The 11489-nt window shown below is 49.0% G+C and overlaps 1 pseudogene; it reads right to left on the reverse strand.

The window, feature by feature from the left end:
- Positions 1-693: 693 nt before the first annotated feature.
- On the reverse strand, positions 694-2215 carry LOC146049869 (kinesin-like protein KIF19 pseudogene; annotated as a pseudogene).
- Between the last annotated feature and the right edge of the window lie 9274 nt (positions 2216-11489).

Below are 11489 nucleotides of genomic sequence, written 5' to 3' on the forward strand. Positions count from 1 at the left end.
TCGGGCAAAGGGGAACTATTCACAACCCTGCCCATTCGGCACTAATTAAATAGAAAAAAGGGGTGCAGGGGATTGCCTGTAGAACCCATAGACTAGAAGCCCCAGTGTCTCCCTAATTATATAAAAGTACAAAAATTGCATAAATGGGGAACATAGAAATGCAATTGTATTACTTGATTATGGCCGACCATGTGACCAGCTGGTCCCTGTCTGTGATCATCATTCTGTCATGGTGACGGGCCTGTTTTTATGTGGAGGCCTGGAGCTGCAGCTTTATCCACCCCAATGTTAACCTGTTCCTGTTGCCGTGCTACAGGCTGTGATTGTAAAATAAGAGGACCTGATTGGATGGTAATTTTAGAGCACAATGGGATTTGCTGGCGAAGTGTCAGTAAATAATAATAATAAATAAATAATTGAGGATGTCAGGAAGATGCTGCAAAGATCTCATCCCCCCTCTACTGGTTCTGCCCTAACATAATCCTTATAAAATCTAAGCATCACATTATATAACGGATGCCATAACCCTGCTAACAGCACAAATTATGTATAACTAGCTGACGTACTTATTATGTTCTCAATGAGTTGGCTGTAATTATCAGCATTTTACACATAATTAGCAGCTCTTCCAACACACCCATGGGGTGGCTGCCCAGTGTCGTTTTTGTTTTTGGGGTATCGCCATTAGCCCTAATCCCCATCTTTCTGCCGGGCCGAGTGCTGTTCATGTCGGCCGAGTGCTGTTCCTACCGGCACCAGTGATGTTCCTATCGCCATGGAGGTCTTCAATCTTGATAATTGGAGGAACATTTTTTGCAACAAGCTTTAGCCTTTAAACTTGCATAAAGCCTGGAGAGTACAGGGAGTACAGGAGCGATGCGTCTCATATCAAAATAATCATCCTCATGCCTCGGCGCTCTGGTCTTGCGTTTAAGTTCTGGAGGATGAGAGACTTTCGGTAGCACTTTAGTCCCCTCAGGGATCTTGTGGGGGACACAGACACGGTTCCTCTCCACCCGTGTCTTGATGAACTTGGCCTTGCTCCCATAGGTCATTGTGCTGCGGGCGTCTTCATAGGCACTATCCGCGGGGCTGATGTGTGTGATCATGACCATTCGGCTTTTCCCGCTTAGTGCTCCCTTTAGCAGCCAGGTCAGCTTGCTGTCCCGATAGTTTCTATGGCTGCCTGGTTTGTCACGCAGCGCCATGATGCAGGTTCTCAGAGCGAGAAGGGAGCGGTTGATGTAGCCTCCCTCTTTCATGCTCTGGCCACTGTTTGCAGTCTGGCTTGCTCGCTCTGATCCTGCCAGGTCTACCATGTACAGCCTGGCTGTGCTCACACCATCGCTGTCCTCCTGCTGTATGGTGACCTGCATTACTGCATGGGAGCGGGATGAGGTCTTATTAGCGGCGGTGGGAGCTTCAGAGCGCCGCTTATTCCCCTTCTCCAGCAGGGCCATGGCTTCCTCAGGATTGCTAAGGGTGAACTGGGCAATCCCTTCTATTTTGGTGTTGCCATTGGGATCCTCTCTGAGGACCAAAGACCCAGAGGAAGGTCTTAGAAGGTCCCGGACTCTTTCATTGTAGATCTCAGCATATGACAATGATACAGAGAAGTTTTTTCTATTTCCAGTCTCCTCAATGGCATTAAACAGGTCCTTCAGGGTGCGATATATTACTCCGGGCTCACGGGCCTTGCCCATCATAGTAAAGGTCTTCCCGGTGCCTGTTGGGCCGTAGGCAAATATGGCAGCATTGTACCCAGATAGGAGGTCACCCACTAAGGGCCTCACTGTGGAATTATACACAGTCTCCTGGGTCGCTGCCTGGTCAAACACTTGGTTGAATTTGAATGTCGTCTCTCTTGTCCTGGTCGAGCGCAGGACGTTGTTAGGATCCTCACCAGGGTCCTGCAGTAGCACTGTCTGCGGTCCGAGCTGGTGGGCGATGCATTGTGCGCGGTTCTTAGTCTCCGTTCTATTAAATGGACGGATGCGCAAAGCGACAGCCACTTGATGATCTTTAGCTTTGTCACTTTTAGTCTCCATCTTATTCAATCGTCAGTCTTCAGAAAAGAATGAGAAATTATATGTGTTGGCTCTAGTCCAGCAATATCAGTTATGAGCCAGGAAGCAGCAAGCGGATGGTTTTATACCCCCTCACAGCCCATTGTGACATCACAATCTGCCATCACAGCCCATTGTGACATCACAATCTGCCCTCACAGCCCATAGTGACATCACAATCTGCCCTATGGCAGAGGGGCCCTGCTGTGTATCTTATCAAGGGCATGCTGGTACATTGGATTCTAACAAAGCTGTATTCCCGTACCTCATCCTGGAGACATATTAATCACACAGGTTCTGTGGCTGGCTCACTTCAAGACTCAATTTCTACTGTTTTTTTTTTTTTTTAAACAGCCATCAGACTTCATTCCAACTGTATTTTTTTAATCAGCCACAGAAGCAGTGTAATTAATATGTCTCCAGGATTAAAGGGATGAGGTGTTAACCTTACGTATTACCTATCTGGAGGTGCTCCCAGGAACCTAGGATTAACACCTCGTCCCTTTAATTCCGGACACAAATTAATTACACAGGTTCTGTGGCTGATTAAAACCAAGTGAAATGGAGTCTTTAAGTCAGACAGCCACAGAACCTGTGTAATTCACATGTGTCTGGAATTAAAGGGATGAGGTGGTAGCCCAAGAACCAAATACAATACATAATACGCAAATATAAAATTATTTGTAGCCTATAAAATAGATGTCACCCGGTCAGCTTCAGATATAGAGGAAGTCAAAGTGGTTGCTTATATTTAACGACCGCGTTACTGCAGGTCACAGATGTTGCTGCTAAATGACCAAAATAAGCCACAAAGGTGATTGTTATAGTTCCCTTGAAATCTTACTTGACCCCATCTATGTTACAGTGGTTCATATAAATGGGTATAACCCTGGTAACAGTTTTCCCTAAAATAGGGCATGTAGAGAAGGGAGTGATGAACTTTCCTATGACTACAAGGACCCAGGTTGTTTCCCCCTCAGGGTAATCTGCAGGTGCTACCTACAGTAGTTGCTCCTGCAGTCATAGACATGCACAGCATATTTCATTAGGGGGTGCACCCTCAAAGGGGTGTGTCTAGCACCACCTATTGGGCGTGTGTAGCATTGCCCATTGGGTGTGTCTAACACTGCCAATCATGCATGCATCATCTATTGGTACTCGCTAAAATATAAAATGTCTCTCAGCCAGAACATAATCTCCGGCCTATTTCAGTTTTAATATTCTTATTACTCTGTATAACAGTGCATGCATATAAAGTAAATAAATATATGGATTATGCAGGTATGTAGTGATATGACAACGGTCTAGTACAATTAACAATGCAAAACACACAATTCATTGATGGGCACTAATTTTAACGGAATACAGGTCTAAAAAGCAAAAGACTTTGGCAAAAGGTATTGCTGGTATTGCTAGTGGCAGGGAGTTGTTCATAAGGGTGGGGACAGCATTTGGGGGTGCCTGCGCACTCCTAACACTCAATGTGCGCACACCTATGATTCACAGCCTATGGGGAACTTCCCACATCATTCGATGGTCTAAGGCACTCTCAGGTGTCTTAGTTTTTCACCTGTGTCCGGTGATGTCAGCGGCCCGTCTCCCGCACCCACGTCATGGGTCGATTACCATGGGAAAGCCCAGCGTTTTCCTGAGAACGGCCGCAGTGGTGGGTGCATGCACCCAGTGAACACCCTGTTCCCTGTGGCTGCACGAACCCTGCGTATGCAGATGCGTAGAAATGCACATGCACACATCAAAAACACTGCTCAAGCATGCAAATTCGCATGCGAACAAACCGACCTGAATAAGGGCCATAGTGTCTTCAATGCAATTGGTAATGACATGTTTGCTCGTTACATTCCATGGTGTCATAAAACATGTTGGGTCGGTCTGTCCCAAGCTGACACGCACGGAGGGTGTTTAGAATCATAAAAGGTGGAATTTGTTCTCACACATGATTCTCCTGGTTGCTTAGATTTTCACTCAGACCAATATTGTCCAATATCAGACTATATTGGACAATGGATAAACAAGTTTAGACCTACCAAGGTATACTATACTTTAATTCTCATTTTGATGGAATACAGTCCCAGGCCTCCTTTCTGTCTGGGCCTGGGACTGGAGTCCCCTAGTTCCCCCCCGATGGCTGCCCTGGCAGTCCCTATACACACCTGGGCGTACCGATCACTTTATGTTCTAGGCAGAAAAACTCGTCCTGATTTCCCCTCACAATATAATGCGTAAAACATTTCTAAAGAATTGCAAAATATAAATATATATACAATTAACAGGGGTAAAAGAAAAATCACATTTAGGGTCGGATACAAAGCCGTTTCCGATGGTGGCGGGGGGATCTGCACATGTGCATGCGTTGCCTGCTTGGGTCAGGTGGATGACGTCACATGACATCAGCGCCGTCTCTGTATTTGGCGATCAGCGACAGAAATAAAAGTCAGTTAGAAACATTTGACGGTCGGCGTCCAATCAATGATTTCTCTCCCCTTTGGCCGCAGGTGGGGGATATGTTCTCGCACACATCCCCTCATATGCTACCGAGGGAATGCAGTGTCGGGAGATGGGGCGGGCGTTCGGGAGAACTGTGGGCGGCAATGGCCGGATCAAGGCTCTGGTGTAAAAGAGATATTATAGTTACTCCCCTCGTCTTCTAGTGTTTATGGGGCTTTAGTTGCAAAGCAGATAGTGGTAAATCATAAGCAGGGCCGCCACTAGAAATTTTGGGGCCTGGAACTGGCCTTCAGTGGCACTAACCCCCGCCCCCCCCCCACTCGTGCCCGCCTGCACCCCGTCCTTATCTACATAACATACATTTTATTTACAATCTTAGACAATCACTCACATATACTGTACACTTACTAGGCTATGATATGAGGGTAAGCGCATCTCCTTCTCCTCAATGCAATAAGATTAATCTTTCTGCCCCCTCTCTCCAACCTAACAACTCATACACTACTTAGCTGGCATATTCACAAAGGGCCTTATTCTAGTTCACTCGCAAAAGCAAATTCTCTCTCTAATGGACAAAACCATATGCACTGCAGGGGGGCAGATGTAACGTGCAGAGAGAATTAGATTTGGGTGGGGTTTGTACTTCAAACTGATATCTATATTCAGGGCCGGATTAACAATGGGCCTGATGGAGCTACAGCTCCATTTTGTAGCTGAGGGCCAGGGCTTTCCAACAAGCCCAGCCCCATTTCGCTAGCCCCTCGGGAACCAGAGATACCGCCAGGCAAACCTGGAACGTTGTTGTCACGGCTAAAGGGCTGGATGGAGTCGTGTGGTGCACAGGAACCGGAGACGGACCAGGAGGAGTAGGATTGAAACGTGCAGGTTTAATAACGGATTTCATAAATGATAAACTTCACTCAAATACTTCTTTAAGTGACAGTTGGAATAAATTAAATAGAGTCCAGCACAATACTAATAACGGGCAGGGAAATCTGGAAACGTATACTTGGTGAGCCAGAGTACATAGATGAGGATCCGGAAGGAGGTTGATTTGATGACAGAAGAAATGGATCCGGATGACTGAAAGATGATGGAATGAATGAGTTGTATGAAGGAGGACAGCGGGAAGCTGTGCAGGGTAATTCTGGGACACAAGCAGGAACAAGCACTAGGTAGGACTTGCAGCATTGGTGTCAGGAGAAAACTTCCTTGTAGCAAGATGCAGGGAGCAAGGCACCAGAGTCAGGAGAGAAAGAGCCAGGATCCGGGAATCAGCTAGGAGTTGTGAATGACTCCAAAGACTCATTGCACTGACACTGAACAGCCTAGGCAGATCCCCTATATCCCCAGGGGATGGCTGCCATTGGCTGTCAGCACAGGATGAGGAGGGAACCTCCACTCTGGGCCAATCTGTCTCCTGCCCTCAACCAAGATGGCGACGCCGGCCTCCCGGCACACTACTGCTGCCATCCCTACCCAGAGCTGCCGCTACCCGCACACCGCAGACCGGAGCCTGCACACGCTAGCCGGCGGCGGGCGCGGACGGGTGAGTACTGTACCCGCCGCGCTCCGTCGCGGCTACGTGTGACAGTTGTCCCCATAGGATAACATGGGACCCGCTAATTCCGACCTCTACCCGGTTCCAGTGGCTGTCAGTTCCCACTCCGGCATCACAGAAGTTCGAGGTTGATCTCAGTCGAACCCAAATCGCTGGGCCTTCAATCTGATACCTGGTCCATATGGGTTCATTGGTTCTAGAGATATTGTGGGTAAACCAAAATTTTTTTTTTTCTGAAATGTAATTTCATGGCTGTTCATGTTGTTTGAGAACAGATTTCTCTGAAACCAAACGGCCCAGTTTCACGGGACCAAAATCATTTGAAGCCTACATGTAAATGGTGTCAGTTGGTTCCGAAGATATAGCTGTTTGTTTAAAGGGGGGCGGGGGTGGTTTTCTCTCCCCCTCACACTAGAAAATGCAGGGATTAGGCTGGTGTAAAAGGGGCCGGTCCCTGCATGATACTGGGACCATATTCCTGGGTAAGTCCCTCCATTTTCTGGTGTAAAAGGGGTATTATTTCAAATAGCCGGGACATGCAGTGCTCTGAATACAGCCGGGCAGCCCCCTGCTCTCTGCCTGGCTGTCAATCAGTGCCAGATTAAGCCTTTGGGGGGGGGGGGGGGGGGGGTGTTGGGGGCTGGGGCACTTTAGACAGGTGGAACCCCTTGCACTTGTCATTACTGGCCACAAACTGCATGAGAGAATATTATACTGTCAAAACACAGAGTAAAGTCAGTATAAACTTGGTCAATGGGTAACTGCTTACTCTGTAGGACTGTAGGAGACCTCACAGTGTCAGTGCTGCCTCTGATTAAAACCCCTCCCATGACTAGGCTGCTGCTGCTTTCCTCCATAGGCCTGAGAAGCATGTAATGAGCTCCACCAATCAGAGCTCAGCATAAACCTCTCAGCCTCTGCCCTCTTGTGCAAAGTGTCATGGGACTTAGTCAACTCCCAGTAATGCACTGCACACTTGTGCAGTCAGTGTGCCTTGGCTCCTGATGCTCAGCACCATTAATCATGCACAAAACCATTAGCTAAAAAAAAATAATAATAATGTTTTGTTAAAAATACATGCCAACCACAGGGGGCCTCTAGCTAGAGGAGGCCCATGGGTACTAACCCCTTTTGCCCCTGCTTTAATCTGGCCCTGCTGTCAATGGCTGCCATTTCTGCCCGGCGGTGGCTGCCCCCCAGTTACCGCGAGCATGTTTTCCCCCTTGACAATAAGCAAGTAATCCCACATGGCAAAGAGCATGGAACCCCTGGCAATGAGTATCGAACCCCCAGCATTGAACATGGAACCCCTGGCAATGAACATGTAGGTAAGCAAAACTTATGTAGCATCATTTTTAATAGGCATTATGGTGTTTGGCATAATACGTAATGGACATTATGGTGTGTGGCTTAACATGTAATGGGCATTATGGTGTAAATTTTTAATGCGCGCCTATGGCACGCAATGTCCCTATTTATGAAGCATATTGTGCATTATTGCTCAATCTGTTTGGTATAGTGCAGGCATGTCCAAACTATGGCCCTCCAGCTGTTGTGAAACTACAAGTCCCACCATGCATTGCCACAGTTTTGCTATTAGGGAATGCTAAAACTATGTCAAGGCATGCTGGGATGTGTAGTTTCACAACAGCAGTAGGGCCATTGTTTGGACATGCCTGGTATAGTGTGCATTTTGGCTCAATCCAAGTGGCAAAATGTGAATTTTGCCTTAATCTGTGTGGCATAACGTGAATTTTGACTCAATCTGTGTGCCAAAGTGTGAATTTTGGCTCATTCCATATGTCATAATATGTAAGAGGCAAGTACAGTATAAGGGGGTTAATATTGTGTTGCATGATTTGTATAAGGGGTATATGGGCCCTTATTCTGATCGGTGCGGATTTTTCCGCATGCGGTCGTACCGCCGATGGTTTTCCACTGCGCATGTGCAGAGGTCACTCTGCGCATGTGCAAGTGGTTTCGCCGCACGTATTCTTTAGACGCCGCACAGGGGGCGGAGAGGGGCGTGAAGGGCTACTTAGCCTCATTACCCTATGCATACGCCCCGCGTTTCATGGGCGTTCCCATGCAAACGCAGGGCGTATGCATGGTAATGAAGCCGTGACGCATGTGTAGGGGGCGGGCATCTGACATCGCCGGATGTCAGCTGCCCGCCCCCATACATGATTTCATACGGACAAGTGTCCGTGTGGTCTAGGGTGGCGGGCGCTGGTGGAGCGTGCGGCCCTGCATTCGATGTTCGGCGACCATCGAATGCAGGGCCAGCTCCCAAGATGGAGGAGGCGTATCCCCGTCCACTTTCATGCGGACCGCCACATATCCGCGTACGGACGGAGGTGGCGATCCGTATGGAAGGCGGGGATTCGCCTGCACGGTCCTGGCCGCATATTCTGATCTGGCCGCACAGATCAGAATAAGGCCCATGGTGTGGTAACTTGTGTTTTTATCACTGGAGTGCCGCCTCACCCCGCAAGTATCTTAGGACACCGGCATCCTGTGGGTGCACCTTTGGAGGGCACCCGCCAATATATCTCCATGCATTTTTCTTATGCCAGCCCCCTGCCTTTTCCAGGCATATATAATTAGTTGAAAGAATTTACACAAATACAGACACACCCATGAGCAGACCACTCAACCAGTACACTGGTCACGCCCCCCACATTATTAGGTGCTGCCCACAACCCCTATTATTGCGCATAATAGGCCCTTGATCATTTCCAGCTCCAGGCCCTTTTAGACCTTAATCTGGCTCTGAGCGGGAGACAGGATCACCGCCCGGTGATAGAGGTAAATGCACGTCTGTGGTATCCAGGTGCAGCGAGAGACAGGATCACCGCCCGGTGATAGAGGTAAATGCACATCTGTGGTGTCCACGTGCAGCGGGAGACAGGATCACCGTGCGGTGATAGAGGTAAATGCACGTCTGTGGTATCCATGTGCAGCGGGAGACAGGATCACCGCCCGGTGATAGAGGTAAATGCACGTCTGTGGTGTCCACGTGCAGCGGGAGACAGGATCACCGCTCTGTGATAGAGGTAAATGCACATCTGTGGTGTCCACGTGCAGCGGGAGACAGGATCACCGCCCGGTGATAGAGGTAAAGGCACGTCTCTGGTATCCACGTGCAGCGAGAGACAGGATCACCGCCCGGTGATAGAGGTAAATGCACGTCTATGGTGTCCATGTGCAGCGGGAGACAGGATCACCGCACAGACCACAGCAGAGCGGAGCCCGGAGTTGTCGGCAGACAGCAATGTGGACGGCAGCGTGAGGTAAAGGCTGCGTGCCGGGCTAGTGTATGAACTACTTAGACGCAACAGGACAGAGACCTCAGTCACAAAATTGAATGACGTCAACGCGTTTCGTTCCCGTAGTCAGCTGGGAACTTTATCAAGATGGATCATGTGTCCTCATTCATTTTGTTCTAGGTGAATAATCCGAGTACTATCATTATATGCCCAGCAGCGCATTGCGTCTCACCTTGTCTTTTTCTTTGAGCTTTATCCATGTGAGTTTAGGCGTACTCACTGAGCCGCATGCTGCAGCAGGTATAAATACACCTTGATAAGTCTTATAAATTTATAATTGCCTCAGTTTTGGTAAGCGCCAGGTTGTGTAGTCTGGGGAGGATTCTTAGTAATCTATTCCAGTTTACCCATTCTTCCGTCCCCTAGGCCTGTGTCTCATGGGCCGAGTGACAAATCCGGCCCTGCCTGCACATGGTCAGCTACATCCTCCATCATCCCTGCATGCAGCATGGCTGCCGCTGATGCTCTGTCTCTGCCTTCATTAGCAAGTGTGTATGCATTTTACCGTTGCTGTCTCCTTGCCAGGTCTCGCCACCCATTCTGTCCTTCAGTACACACATAAACGAGTTTGTGTGCACAGCTTTTATCTCTCTCTAATGCTTGATACATCCCACCATTACTGTACTTGGGTATAATGTAATTCTCAGGAATATTAAATATGCATCATATACAGCGTAGGAGGGGGACTGCTGCTGGGCGTGATGTTGGGCCCCCCTCCATTGCCGCCACTGCCGGGACCGGTGCATGCGTACTATCGTCATAAGTACTGCGCATGCACTGGCCCCAGCTTCTATAGGCTGCTGATTCAGCAGCAGCCTATAGAAGCTAAATCACGGTCCCGGCGGCTGTACACTGCAGATGCCAGGCACCGGGACCAGTGCATGTGCAAGTATTGGCCTCCGTACTGCGCATGGGCATACCGTGGAATATATGGGCTGCAACTGTTGCAGCCTATAGAGACATCTAGGAGGGAGTGAACACCCACTGGGACTGCCTTGAGTGACTGGCAGGTTGACCTTCCAATAGGAAATCCCTGCCAGTCACAGTGAACCCAGTGCAGAGAGTGATAAACCAACATTCAATCAGCTTTTACCTGGTAAAAACCACTACTGATCCTATACAGGTTGAGTATCCCTTATCCAAATATCCCTTATCCTTTTTTGCTAAAAGTACAATTGGGGACATGATCTGTAACTGGCACTACTGGGGACATGATATGAAACTGGCACTACTGGGGACATGATCTGTAACTGGCACTACTGGGGACATGATATGCATGGCCAGTGGGGTGGTGCGCCCTGGTGCTCAATCACTCACCCTCTCCACGCTGTGTTGGGGGGGGGGGGGGATGTTGGCCGCCGCGACGCTTCCCAGGGTGGTGGTGGGGGGGGGGCTTGCCAGGTCCGTCTATGTGGCGCACGGCGGCGTGACGTACCAGGGGGGGCTTGCCTGGTGATGCGGGAGGACGGCTAGCTGGGTGATGCCCTGCGTCGCTCCATGGGGGGTGGGTGGGTGATGCAGTGGCCTGAGATTGTACACAAACTTTGTTTCATATTTTGAAACCTTGTTTTATGCACAAATAAAATCTATTTTATTATTATTATTAACAGTTTCTTATATATCGCACACATATTCCGCAGTGCCTCTATGGGTGGGAATTAAAGTCTTGTTCCCGGGGACACTAGATGGTGTCTAGTTGACACAGACATTACTGTTATGTTGTTCTGTCCTTTTGACAGGCTGGTAACTGGTCATGAATAAATACTAAGGGTGGGATGTATTAAGCTGAAAATGCAGTAAAACCCCTGTTTTACCGCATTTTCATATGTACTAAAATCCGTCCACACCGTTACCGCCGGGCAGGGTATCGCCACCTTTGGGTGGCAATACCCTATAGAAGCCTATGGGCTTGTTTTCGCCGCCTCCACCGCAAATCCGCCGCCTCGCCAACCCCCCTCTCCCCCTGGCTTACCTTCCTGCTGCAGGTCCTCCTGGACCCTGGAAGGTAAACCCCTCCTCCCCCTAGCAAGGCAGCCGGACGTCCTTCTGGCTGCAGGGGGGAGGAGG

Source organism: Crinia signifera, chromosome 12 (genome assembly GCF_055691185.1).
Source record: "Crinia signifera chromosome 12, ASM5569118v1, whole genome shotgun sequence".
In the NCBI taxonomy this organism is placed as follows: domain Eukaryota; kingdom Metazoa; phylum Chordata; class Amphibia; order Anura; family Myobatrachidae; genus Crinia; species Crinia signifera.